Genomic DNA, 12960 nt, shown 5'->3' with positions numbered 1-12960 from the left:
CCCCCCCCAAAATGCTTTTGTCTGGAAATTTAACAAGTGTAAGACCTGCTTGGCTGAGTGCATATTGTGAGAAGTACATAATCCAAGCACTGGAGTGGGAGGTTACTGGCCTGACTCGCAGGTGAGACATCAGCCTTCACAGTAGCTAAAACTAGCGAGGCTTTTTGTTTGTTGTTATAGATGGCTTTTTAGGTTAGCGTCAGCTGAGTATTGTGGACAGATGGACAGAGCATCTGCATGCAACACCAACGGAGCAAAAGCTCTGTTTATCTAGTCACGGCACACTTGAACCTATAGTTAAACTTCCATGGCACACCTAAATAATGTTAATTTTAAAAAGATATGCTCACTGTGCTTTAAACTTCTTCCTAAAATAATTTAATGGTCTTTAACAATTTTTCCCAGCATGCCAGTTGCAAATCACCGATCTAGGACTTTGATAAAACTCAGTCCATTTGCGTATTTTACACTTATTTTCAAGGAAAGCACTAAGGAAGAAAAGTACTTACTGCCAAACCGGTAACTCAGATCCCGAAGAAGCTACCAGTTCTTTATTTCCAGTTTCTCAAGGCATAGGAAGTAAGTTATTACAAGTACCAGCCAGTGCTGTCATTTCTGACAATAATGGTGGTTTCTGACAATAAAACTGGTTTTCGTTCAGGCCAGGATATTCCTATGTATGGAGAGTCGAATGAGAATTTGACCAGCTTGGTAGTTGACCCAATGTGTTTTGGAGGATGATTCTGCAGTGAATGCTTTTCTTCTTATACCCATGTTTTCATTATTAGTTGGTTTTGTTTTTTTCCTAATCCTGTCTCAGCTACCTCCCTTGCTCTCACAGAAAAAGTTAGAATGTGTACGTCAGTGTACTTTATCTTAGATTTCTCAGCTGCTCTTTATCTTAGGTTTATTATTGTTTTTGCTGTAGCCTGCTCTGTAATAAATACAATCTCCTGCAGATACAGAGTGTAAAACAGGCAATAAAATAGGGCTGGTGTTTGTCTTACTGTTTTGGTAGATCAGACAAATCAATTATGGTTCTGAGATTAGAGCAAGCTCCCCACTCCTCAGGTTGCAGCCATCCCTGTGAGTGCTGATTTCTTCCTTTACCTCCACTCCCCTTTCTTCTCCATTTGTTCATGGGGAGTGAGAGTGTCTATTTGAGTTTTCCCTTCTGTCTGAAGGGTTAGGATGTTTGTTTCTTTGTTTGTTTGTTTTTTGACAGCACAAAAAGAAGATAGCACCTAGACCAGTATCCACTTCATTCTTATTTGGAAAGTCTCAGAATGGGGTTTTTTTTTTTTAAATATAAGAGTATTCTGCCTTTTCATATATATAGTTCTGAGAACTCACCTGTTAATTTCATTATTACACCATTTACTCTCCTTATCTGTTAATCTTTCTTTCTCTTTACTGCTACTATGGTCCCTTAGAAATTGATGATGTGGCAACTAGGTTTCTTGCTCATGTTACACACTAACTTTTTAATAACCTTCTCTTTCCATGACTGATTTCATTGAGATACGTAGTATTACTCAGAAAAATATGCCTAAGCTATGGCCTGGGGTGATCCAGTAACTACGTCTGGGGGATGGAAAGGGAGGAGATCTACACTTTTGGGGCCCTGTTACTCATGAGATGAAGCGAGTCATAAAATGAAGACTTAAAGAATTGACCAGTGCAAATATAAAGGATGGAAGTGTTCCTTTAAAATAGTTAGCTAGTGAGAGTAGATAGATAGACAAGAGGTATCGAGAGATAGACAGATAGGGTAGGATATTTCCTAGACTCTCTTCCTGATTTCTTACAACACTGCTCTTTCCTTGAATTTCCTTGAATACCTCTTAAAGGAGTTACCTTTCCTTAGTTACTTAGGGACTTGGGCTTTGATGGAAGAATGTGAAAAGAATTAGTACTCTTTTTGGCTAAAGAGAATTAAAAACAGAAAAGAGTGGCTTTCCCAGTAAATGCCAACAAGGTAAAAGCAACAGAATCACCCAGGGGCTTTGCAAATTAGGTCGGTGTTAAATTGCAGTTTTCCTTATGTCTTCTGGCCCCCTTAGTTTAGTTTCCTTTTTATTCTATAGATCTAAAGTTCCTTTCAGCTGCCTTTCTGTTCTTTTTAATCTCTGAGTGTTTTGTGCTATTTCTGTTTTTGTTTTAAAACAGGGTCTTGCGCTTTTGCCTGAGTCAAAATGCAGTAGCATCATCACAGCTCGCTGTACTCTTAAACTCTTGGGTTCAGGCAATCCTGCGTCAGCCTCCTAGGTATCTGGGACTACAGGTGTGCAGCACGACGCCCAGCTTTTGTTTTTTATAAGATTTTTCTGATAGAGACAGGATTGCTCTGTGTTGCCCAGGCTGGTCTCTAACTTCAGGCCTCGAGTGATGCTCCCTCTTCAGCCTCCCAAAGGGCTAGATTACAGGCATGAGGCGTCTTGTTTTTTATAGCCTTATCCTTTCTTAACACTGTTTGGCCCTGCATTAGGTTCTCATTTACATCTTGTGCCAACTGCAGTTATTGGGCAGATGGCACAAGGTCAAGGCTGTGGTTCTGCCTTGTGGGTGTCCATGACCCGCAGGGGTGATCTAGTGCTGGAGCTTCATTCTCACACTAGCTGCTGGCTAGTAAGTAGAGTTTCCACAGGAACATCCCATACATTGGGAAGCATTTATGATTACCATGGGAATTTTTAAAGATCATATCTTGGCCTTTATCACAGTGGTAGTTGACTTTAAGTACTTCCTTTTACAGATTTTTAACCTGCATTTTGACTGAGTTGTGTTTCTTTTGTAGGGCACCAAATTTATTAGTACATGGTATCTCACATTTCTTGAGTTGGGAATGTAAGAAAAAATTGTTCAGGACTTTGGAAAGATCAAGAAGGTTACTGAGTATCCATCATCGTTGTATGAAGTGCTGGGTACTACCTGGGAAACCTCTGAAGTTCTGTGATTCTTTGGGGATTCTGCTGCTAGGCAGTTTGTTTTTGTCACAAGGAGGGAAGGGAGGCACAGACAGCCCTGTCTTCTCCAAGTCATCTGATGAAACATTTCCTCAGGCTTTGAGTTGCAGATCTGGGACACTCCCCCAAAAGGGCTAGACTCTGTGCTCTGCCTTCATTGTGTGGACTCCCTACCTTAGGTTATCTGCTGTGGTGCCGGAATATTTCAAACCAAGACTGTTTTGAACAAAATAGTAGATCATATAGAATTTTATTTTCTCCTCTTCTCTCCCTTCTCCCCTTCTCTCTCCTCCCCTCTTCTCCTCTTCTCTCCTTTTCGAACTTTCACAACCAAATTCCTCTTCATGTTTCTAGATATAGAGAAGACACTAAAACAAAGATTTTCAAAGCACATAATTCTGTGACTGTTTATTGCTTGTTGTTATAAACAGTTTGGTATTTCTCTTGCTTCTGCAACTTTTACCCATATTAAAAGATAATTTTCAATAAGGTAAAATCGTGACCCTTATATAAATAGACAATGAACACGTGTCGAAGTTTTTATTTTAACCCAATAAGTAATACAGGAGCCAGAAAGATTCAAAGAAGATTGAAAATTAGACATTAATAGGTTACTAAGAATGCTGAAGTGAATTTGCTAGAAGGGCATAGTGTAGTCAAAATACAGAGTAAAAACATCAAGTTTGAAATCACCCTAAAATAACCAGTAACCTTGATATGTCATTGCCATGAATTCTTTTATCAGGAAACTTTCTGCTATAAATTTTTCTAGTTCCTTGGCCAGGTGTGGTGGCTCATACCTATAATCCTAGTACTCTGGGAGGCCAAGGAAGGAGGATCCCTTGAGCTCAAGAGTTCAAGACAAGCCTAAGCAAAGCAAGACCCCATTTCTACTGAAACTAGAAAAATTAGCTGGGCATTGTGGCACTTACCTGTAGTTTCAGCTCCTTGGGAGGCTGAGTCAGGTGGATCGCTTGAGCCTAGGAGTTCGAGGTTGCCATGAGCGAGGCTGACACCAGGGCACTCTATCCTGGGTGACAGAATGAGACTCTGTCTCAAAAAAATAAAATAATTTTTTTTTCTAGTTTCCCTCTGATTCTTTGTTTAACTATTTCTTCACAAATGGGAGTATATACAAATGAGCTCCTCAGCAACAGGGTCCTAGGGTCCTAGCTTTTATTTACATGGAATGAGATATAATGATTTTTGCCTTTCTTTCTGTTCAAAGACAGGAGAAAGGAAATTGAGTTGGGGAACTTTTTCTCCAAAAAAAGTGGCCTCTTTTTACCAAAGAGATTTCCCCTGTAGCAAAGTTTCTGCTGTAGCTGGTTCATGGCCTTCTGTTCTCTTTCCCATTCTCTGGATACATAGATACTGCTCTGCTATTCTATTTCATGGGTCCAAATTGTTTAAATGAGCCCATTACAGGCTTGGCTGAAATGAATGTAAACGTATTTTGAAGGCATTTGACAAAATTCCTGGATTCCCAAGGTGAGGTGTATTATTATGTACTCTGATCTGTCCCATGGCTGCTGAGTGATGTGATCAAACTTGAAATATTTCTGCATACGCCCCAGATTCACTCTCAACTTCACCATCATAGCACTACTTAGCCTTAAATTGAACTCATTTTGTCCTGTGGCTATTGCTTATGTAAACGTCTCAAAGTAAGTCATTTTACTAACATAGACATTCTGCTTACTTGGATTTTAAGTCTTTATTTAGCATAATTCCAACATAGTCCCTACAGAAGATGTCTATAGAGTTTTGGACACTCTTTGAGTGTTGACATTCAGATATTTTGAATTAGAGCTCAGGGTTGTGTTAGAATGCCCTAATAGTTTTCTGTCTCAGTTCTTCAGAAAATGGTATTCTCAGAAAGAAATTATGGAATTCCTATTACAATATTGTATTTGGAAGGTGCCTAAGAGTATAAGCTGTTACCAGAGTTTCTAATTTGGAGAAGACCAATGCTCAGTGTTCTACTGATTGTGCATACTTGCAACAAGCAAGGTTACTTTACCCATGGTAGAGCCTGTTTATCTTCTTTTATATCATATTCATCTGTTCCACTATTTAAGGTTCCCAGTCAGCTGACTCCCTTGTTAATTAGCATTTGTTAAATGGCAGTTCTTCTTTTGGGACTCCTGTGTCTTCTCCTCTCCTTACCGTGCCTTCTTCCTCTTCAGCAAGTGTCTCTTTTTCCCAGAAATTTCCCCTTTTTATCTCCCCAGCTTTCTGATCATGTCTTTCCTTGGCATTTACATAATCATAGTACTTGCTCTTATTGGTAAATTGATTGATAACTTCTTCTCAAGTTGTTTAATTATATGTACAGTGGGTTTCTTTGCTCATCCCTAAAAAAGGAGAATTTTTCTTAGTATGTCTCCACAATGCCTAGTTGAGATTTGATTTACCAAGTGACAGACTCAAGCAAGACAAACTTTTTTTTTTTTGAGACAGAACCTCAAGCTGTTGCCCTGGGTAGAGTGCTGTGGCATCACAGCTCACCTCCAATTCTTGGGCTTAAGTGATTCTACTGCCTCCACCTCCCAAGTAGCTGGACTACAGGTGCCTGTCACAACACCTGGCTATTTTTTGGTTGCAGCCGTCATTGTTGTTTGACGGGCCCAGGCTGGATTCGAACCTGCCAGCTCAGGTGTAAGTGGCTGGCACCTTAGCCACTTGAGCCACAGGCACCAAGCCAAGCAAGACAAACTTATTAGGAAAAAAACCTACTGGTTTGTAGCTGCACGTTTAACCACTGGTTAGTAAGTAGAAGTGGGCAAACTAGTAAAAGGATATAGAAGAAAATGTGTTTGTCTTTGAGAATATAGTGGCAGTATATAAGTCGTGATCATCATAGGCTCTAAGATTTCTGGAGTTTTATATCATGGAGATATATCTTATCTTTATATCTTGGAGATGTTATTTAATATCACCTTGAAGAGGTTACTTAATGTCTGTATGCCTGAGTTTTTCCATGTGGGAAATGGGTATGATAATGGTACATACCTCATTAGGTTGTGGGGTGATTGAATGACTTAATACATTCAAAGTATTTAGAACAGTAAGAGCTCAGCAGAGAGCAGTGATTCACGTGGTAGTGTTCATTGTTACTAAATTGCTTAACATTCTGCCTAGCATAAGAAAGGCCTCTCTAAATGATATGTAGTAGCTGTCGTTATCATTATGGGTAGTATTGACGTGGCAAACCCTTCATCCGGTTCAAGTCCCAAATCATACTGTTCCCTCTCCTCTTTTCTCTCTTTTGACATTTAACATATACCATCTCTGGCTTGTTTTTTAAATGCGTTTTTCATGTTGAATTAGTGAATGAATGATCAAACAATAAGTGTTTGTCTATAGCCTTTTATATGCCAGGCACAATGCTGGATGTTAAGGATATAATATTGAACAAGACAGGTACAGTCTTTATAGGGTATACACAATTTGCTGTATCATTACAGTCGTGGTGGAAGTACAAGGTCCTGTGCGTGTGTGATGGCCATGGCTCATTGCAGGTGGTCTGAGAAAGTCTTCTAACTGATTTCAAAATGAGACCCAAAGTAGGAGTTAGCAGAAGATCTTGCTTATAGTCGAAGGATAAAAGTATATATAGGAAGATCTTGAGGTAGGACAATGCTCAGATTCAAAAGGTAAGGCCAGTTAGTCTTTTTTCTTTTCTTTTCTTTTTTTTTGGCCAGTCTTGCCGCAATGTAAAGATAGTAACAAGAAACACAACAGTGAATGATTACATCATTTGGACTTTGTAGTACTTGACAAGGTTTTGAATTTTCTCTGAAGAACAATGAGAAATCAATTATCTGTATTTTTTTTCTATTCTGCCTCTTATGTACAGATAGGTTTGATAAGTATAGCTACAGGATCACGGGGGTTGAAGCTGCAGTGTACACAGTGATGGCTAAATAGAGGCTGGAACTAGGGTTGTGGCAATAGAAGTGAAAAGATAAATTTGAGCTCTAGTTCACTAGAAAAACTGGTACAGTTAGGTGATTGACTAAATCGGGGGTCAAGGAGAGGAAGTAAAATCAGGTGTCATACATGAGCTATTCTAATTCCTGGCACATATAAACTGGCTGATGATGTTACCCCTTTGTTCAATGTGGTAAACACTGGGCCTAGCATGGTGGCTCACCCCTATGATCCCAAGCACTGTGGGGGGCCAAGAAGGGAGAATTGTTTGAGGCCAGCCTGGACAACATAGCAAGACCCTGTCTCTACCAAAATAACAAGTTCAGCAGTAAGAAAATGAATGCCCCAATATGGTAAGCACTGCCAGAGTAGGTTTGGGAGGAAAATTAAGGATTTCTGAACATTTTAAAATTGAGGCACCCATGAGCCATCTAATAAATCATTTGAAATGTCAGTAAGCCTAGAATATTGGCATGAGATTAATGCATGGATTTAGGACTATTTGACACCTAGATATAAGTGTACGAAATTGCCCAGAGAATAATAAGAGAGAAGGGGAGTCTGTAGGCCAAGGCATGGGGAGCCAGTGGCCAAACAAACTATAAAAATTACTTCCCAGGCTGTTGGAGGAAAATCGGGCAAATGTGATATACAAATTAATAGGGGAGAGAGCTTTGCAACACAAAAGCTGACTCTGCTGCTTCAAGGTCAAGTAAGATGAAGACTAAGACCTGTCCAATGGACAGTTTAGTGATATAGGTTATAGTGACCTTAGAGCAGTTTTTGTGGAATGAAGGAATCAGTGGTGGTGGGAATGTGTGAAAGCTTGATGCCTTCCTGGCTGGGTTATTGGTAGAAACTGTGTCTTACTTCTCTAGACCTATGATTTCAGGAGTTTCCTAACAATAGGAAATGCATAAATGTCCATAATGATGGTGCCTGTGTAGTGCTGAATAAGTGAAAAGTCTTGAGAGCATCCATAATTACATGTGCACTGATAGAGAAAGAAATAACAATGCCATGAGGTCCTTGTTTGATAACTTCTCTTATCAAAACCCACTCTGTCTCAGTTCTCAGCTGTCATTCATGTACTCTGTGGTATGTGGTTTTCCACCGATAGAGCAGATCACTAGAGTCACCATTCTAGAATCCCAGTACAATACCTGCACGTGGTTATAACATATCAAAATTGTAAAGCCACTGGGCGAGGGTATTTTCCTTACGAAGAATTAAAATTCCCTAATGTATTACATCTTTAACTACTTTGAAGATATTTTTCTGTAAGAGTAGTTTTGTTGTTTAAGCCTGTTATCACTTGCTTTTCACATATGCATGCAATTCTGGGTACACTTTATCAAATTCGTTGCTGAGTCTGACTCTAGGGCTTTTTACATTTTCACATCATACTGATTTGTGGGTTTTGTTTATTTTCTGCCTATTGCCCACACTCTTTGGCTCTGAATGATAATTATCTGCATTAAACTTTTATTCCTTAGCAAAGAGCTCCTTAGTTTGATGTCATCAGCCCCACAAAACGCCCTGCTTAAATCTGTTTTTGATGGAATCATGGAGCAAATTTCACACACAGTTCCAGATCAAGACATTTTCCATGTCAATTTATAGACTTTATTAGCACAACAATAATATTTATTTGTCTCAAAATATATAGAACAATTATAAAATACTGATTCACTGTGGAGAGTGGTGAGTGCTAGCCTTAGCAAGCTGACGGGACCTTCAATAATTTGTATAAGTTTATCTGGGCAAAGCTGAATCAAGCTTGCCTATTAATATGGACTATAGAAATGATCCCTGAAAGTATAGTCATATTAAATGTTATTTTATTTCTTTATTTATTTTGTTTTGTTTTGAGATATGTTGCCCACACTGGTCTTAAGCAATACTCCAGAGTAGCTGAGGTTATAGGCCTACCCCACCATACCCAGCCTTATTTTTTTCTTTGAAAAACAAAAACATATATATATTTTTTTTTCTTTACAAAAATTTTCTGTTAATGTTTGTTTTTAAAAACATCAAATATGAGTGAGTGGAAATAAGTCATTTGTGCTGCTGTCACCAGAAATTTTTCTTTGCTAATACTTTTATTTACCAGAATTTGTGTGTTGCGGGAGATTGTTTTGTGAGTCATTGGTTGGTTTTGTTGTCAGGTTATAAGCATAAATGAACTGTCCTTTTTTTTGTTGTTGTTGTTATTGTTCTAGGATTTTAAAACTTTTTCCTGGACATGAACCCTCTATGTGTTATTAACTATAATATCAGTGCCTAGAACAGTGTCTGACACAAAGTAGAGTTTAGCAGATATTCTTAGATGAATAAATGCTGCAAATTACCTTACTTTGGATGGTTTAAACAGCCACAGCCTCCGGTTATTGGATATCAAGCTTGTTTGTATTGTTTTTTCCTATCATAAACATTCGTTCATTTGTTCCTTTAGCTAAATCATAGTCTATGATTGTTTTCTCACAACATATCCATAAAGTAAAAATCTAGGCCAAAGAATAGCATAGATCTCTTAAAAAGATTCTGTGAATCTATATTGAGTAAAATGATTGGCTTTTTAATTTGATACTTGTTGTTCTTCAGAACACTGACTACCTTTCGTTCTAATTACTAATAAATTTGTACCATAATCGTTGCCTTTTTTATTCAAACTTTCTCTTACAAATTGTACTATTATCTAATTTTATTAACTCTTTAAAATGTAGGGCTTTAAAAAGACTTAATTAGATGTAATAAAAAAGCTTTTACTTACTTAAGGTTTATTGAAGCTACACTAGTTGTCTGCGTCCAAAAATGAATGTTAAAGTACTTCTAGGGCATGTTGAAACTATTTAGCCATTTAAAACTTACTAACTTTTATTTTGATCTTAAAACAGTTTCATATTATATGTTACTTGCTGACGTTTTCCTCTATCCTTTTCTGAAGTTGCGTTCTTGTCTTGGGTGGGACACAGTTTAGCATAACATCAATTTCCTTGCCCCTGAGTATTTGATTTGCCCATGAAATGAAACTTGGGCTTCATCAGATGTCTTTTAAATTCTTTACTCTGCACATTTTATTTTAATTATCTCTCAAGCTCTTTTCTGATTCTATAATAAATTCTTACCTCTTGCCTGTAGAAACTTTCAAGTGGTAAAAATTGATCTAAAATTTTAGAGAAAAAATAGTATTTCAAATCTGTAAAGTTATTTTTTAACCCTAGCCTGGTAATTGATATCCAAAGTTACAGAGGCTGGTTGATATGCTATATTCAGTAATCACAATGCCACACACCATGTGTAAGTTATGATTTTTAGACTAGTCTTGTGTCTCAATTCTGAAAATGTCCAAGACATTTATTGTGGTATTCCTGTAAAAATTCATTATCTTTTGACTTTGGGGAAAGTGACAATAGAGTTGTTAAAAATCCAAATATATTCTCACTGATTGTGTTTATCCTTACCAGCTCAAAGTAGAAATGCTACCTTTGACTATTTCCATATCAATTTGTGGTTTATTTGATGTATATTGTTTGTTTGCAATTTGAATAAAGTATCTGATTTTAGAGAATATGTTACCTAAACATAATTAAAAAGTATACTTCCCGGTGTGTTAAGCTCTCTTGTAAATAATTTTCTTCTCACAGGTTGATATTTCTGAATCACTGTGTCTTATATACATACTTTTTAGTAGATGCAATTAGGTTTCACACTCAAATAAGTTTCCTTCACATCATTATTAAAACATTCAGTCGTATCAAAACTGTAGTGTATTACTCTGCTGATGAATAGTGAAAGGAGTTTATCTGTTGATTCAAAGTACTCATGGGCTATAGTCTTTCTCCTAAATAAAACCATAAGAGCAATTCTGTATTTACTTATTTGACCTCAGAGAGATGAGACAGTTTTTCCATGAAATAACAGCAAAGGGGAGTAAACCAAAAAAGCAGAAGGCACATGTCCCAAAAACACAAACAGAGGAAGGAAGCAAAGAGAATTTCCAGGGTCCTACTGAATGGAAAGCCTAGCAAGCCACTTTGCAGAGGAAGACTGCTCAGCTCTGTTGGAGGGTGGGAAAGTGGGCAATTTGGGGTAAGGTAGGGAGCTGGAAGAGATGGAAGTTACTTAATGGAGACTTCTTGACCATGAATTATGAGGCATAATTTTCAGATAATTCTATGGATTGGCAGGCCTGAAGAGGAATGTTACTTTGCACCTTTGGAACTGTCTTGACATCCGTATCTGATCCAAGTTAGAGAAAGAGGATTGATGATAGGAAGGAAGCAAGTTTATATAGTTGTTACTTTAACTATAAACAGTATATAGGTGGGTCACTACGAAAGTTTTAGACAGACTGTGTTATGGTCCATTATTTCACTTCCAAGAAACATAGTTGACAGCATCCTTTCTGATTCAGCCGTGCAAGTTCACTTGCTCAGCTTATAGGTCTTGATGGGGGAGGGCTTTATTTGTTTCCATCCACATGGATTTTACATTTCTTAGTTTTTGTGTATTGCAAAACTTTTATATCTACATACTTCTACCCTTTTTACATGAGGCACAGATATACCATCATCTGCACTTTCTATGCTAATTTATCTTACAAAAAATGGTACTATAGAATAAGCCAAGGGCATTATATATCCTGTTGATGATAAAATGCAGATTTTACCATTAAAAGGCAATGACTTGATCTCTAAAGGTTAAATTGAATGGTTCTCTTGGAATAATTTCACCTGGTTAAATATGGGAAACTGAAAGTCATTTGATAATAGATTAATCTCAAATTTATTTGAGAATTGGATATTTTTCTATTCACATTAATCCATATCCCATGATTTTGTTTCAAGATAGAAAATAAATGTCAATAGGCATATGTACTTAGTAGAACTTTTTTATTTGAACAAAACATGTCCTCTGTATGGCTATTTGCAGATACCCTCATGCTTTGATGCTTTTCTTTTAGCCATTATCTGAGAATTGAGACATTTTTGTGCTACTTTGGAGAACCAGTGAGTTTTGTTGTTGTTTTTTTTCTCCTCTGCTCTTCCAACCCATTGCTTTCTCATCTAAACTACTTTCTGCTTTAATATTTTAAAGTACTTGAATATAGTGAATAACTGATTATATCAAAGTAGTTGATCTAAAACATAATTACTGAGTGGTTAATTTTGAACATGTTATTCTCTCTGAGCTACTTACAAACTAGTTTATTGATGAATTAAAATTTTCTTGAGTTAAAAAATAAAATATTGCATATTCTTCATATCTAGGTCATTTTTTACATAATATATTTTTAAAATCAAGGTTTTTTTATGCAATATACATCATTTTTTAGCATATAACTTTATGGGTTTTGACAAGCATGAATTTTAAGAAACGCATACACAGGTAACCATCACTACAAGCAACATAATAGGACTGGGCTGGGCACAGTGGCTCATATCTGTAATCCCAGAACTTTGTGAGGCTAAGGAGGGGAAGATTTCTTGAGCTCAGGAGTTTGAAACCAACCTGGGCAAAATAGCAAGACCCTGGCTCTTAATTCTTTTTTTTTTTTTTAAATTAGCCAGGTCTGGTGGCCTGTGCCTATTGTCATAGCTACTCAGGAGGCTGAGGTAGAAGAAATGCTTAACCCCAGGAGTTTTGAGGTTACAGTTAGCTGTAATTGTACCACTGCACTCCATCCTGGGCCACAGAGCAGGACCCTGTCTCTTAAAGAAAAAAAAAAAAAAGATAATAGGAGCATTTGGAGTCAACCCCTAGTCCCTAACAACCACTTATCTGTTGTTATGTCCTTATCGTTTAACTTTTGTAGGAATGTCATGTAAATGGAATCAAGTGTTTGTGATTTATTCATGTTGCCTATATCATTTTTAGTACAGATTAATATCCTATTGTGTATTGTACTATAGTTAATTTATTCCCAGTTGAAGGATATTTAAGTTATTTCCAGTTTTGAGTGATTACAAATGAAGCCCAGGCCGTTTTCTGGGGGTCCCTAACCTATTTCTGTAACATGATTTGGCTCTCTGTTCATTGGACTTCCATGATTGTC

At 37.3% G+C, this 12960-nt stretch overlaps 1 protein-coding gene and 1 pseudogene across 1 annotated transcript in view; one reads left to right on the top strand and one right to left on the bottom strand.

The window, feature by feature from the left end:
* SND1 (staphylococcal nuclease and tudor domain containing 1) overlaps positions 1-12960 on the top strand; it is a 458234-nt gene that overhangs the window by 274339 nt on the left and 170935 nt on the right. The gene's annotated exons all lie outside the window — the stretch shown is intronic.
* On the bottom strand, positions 8636-8730 carry LOC111725325 (annotated as a pseudogene).

Source organism: Otolemur garnettii, unplaced genomic scaffold (assembly GCF_000181295.1).
Source record: "Otolemur garnettii isolate 467f Iridium unplaced genomic scaffold, OtoGar3 scaffold00037, whole genome shotgun sequence".
NCBI classification, from domain to species: Eukaryota; Metazoa; Chordata; class Mammalia; order Primates; family Galagidae; genus Otolemur; species Otolemur garnettii.
This window is presented reverse-complemented; position numbering and strand designations above follow the sequence as displayed.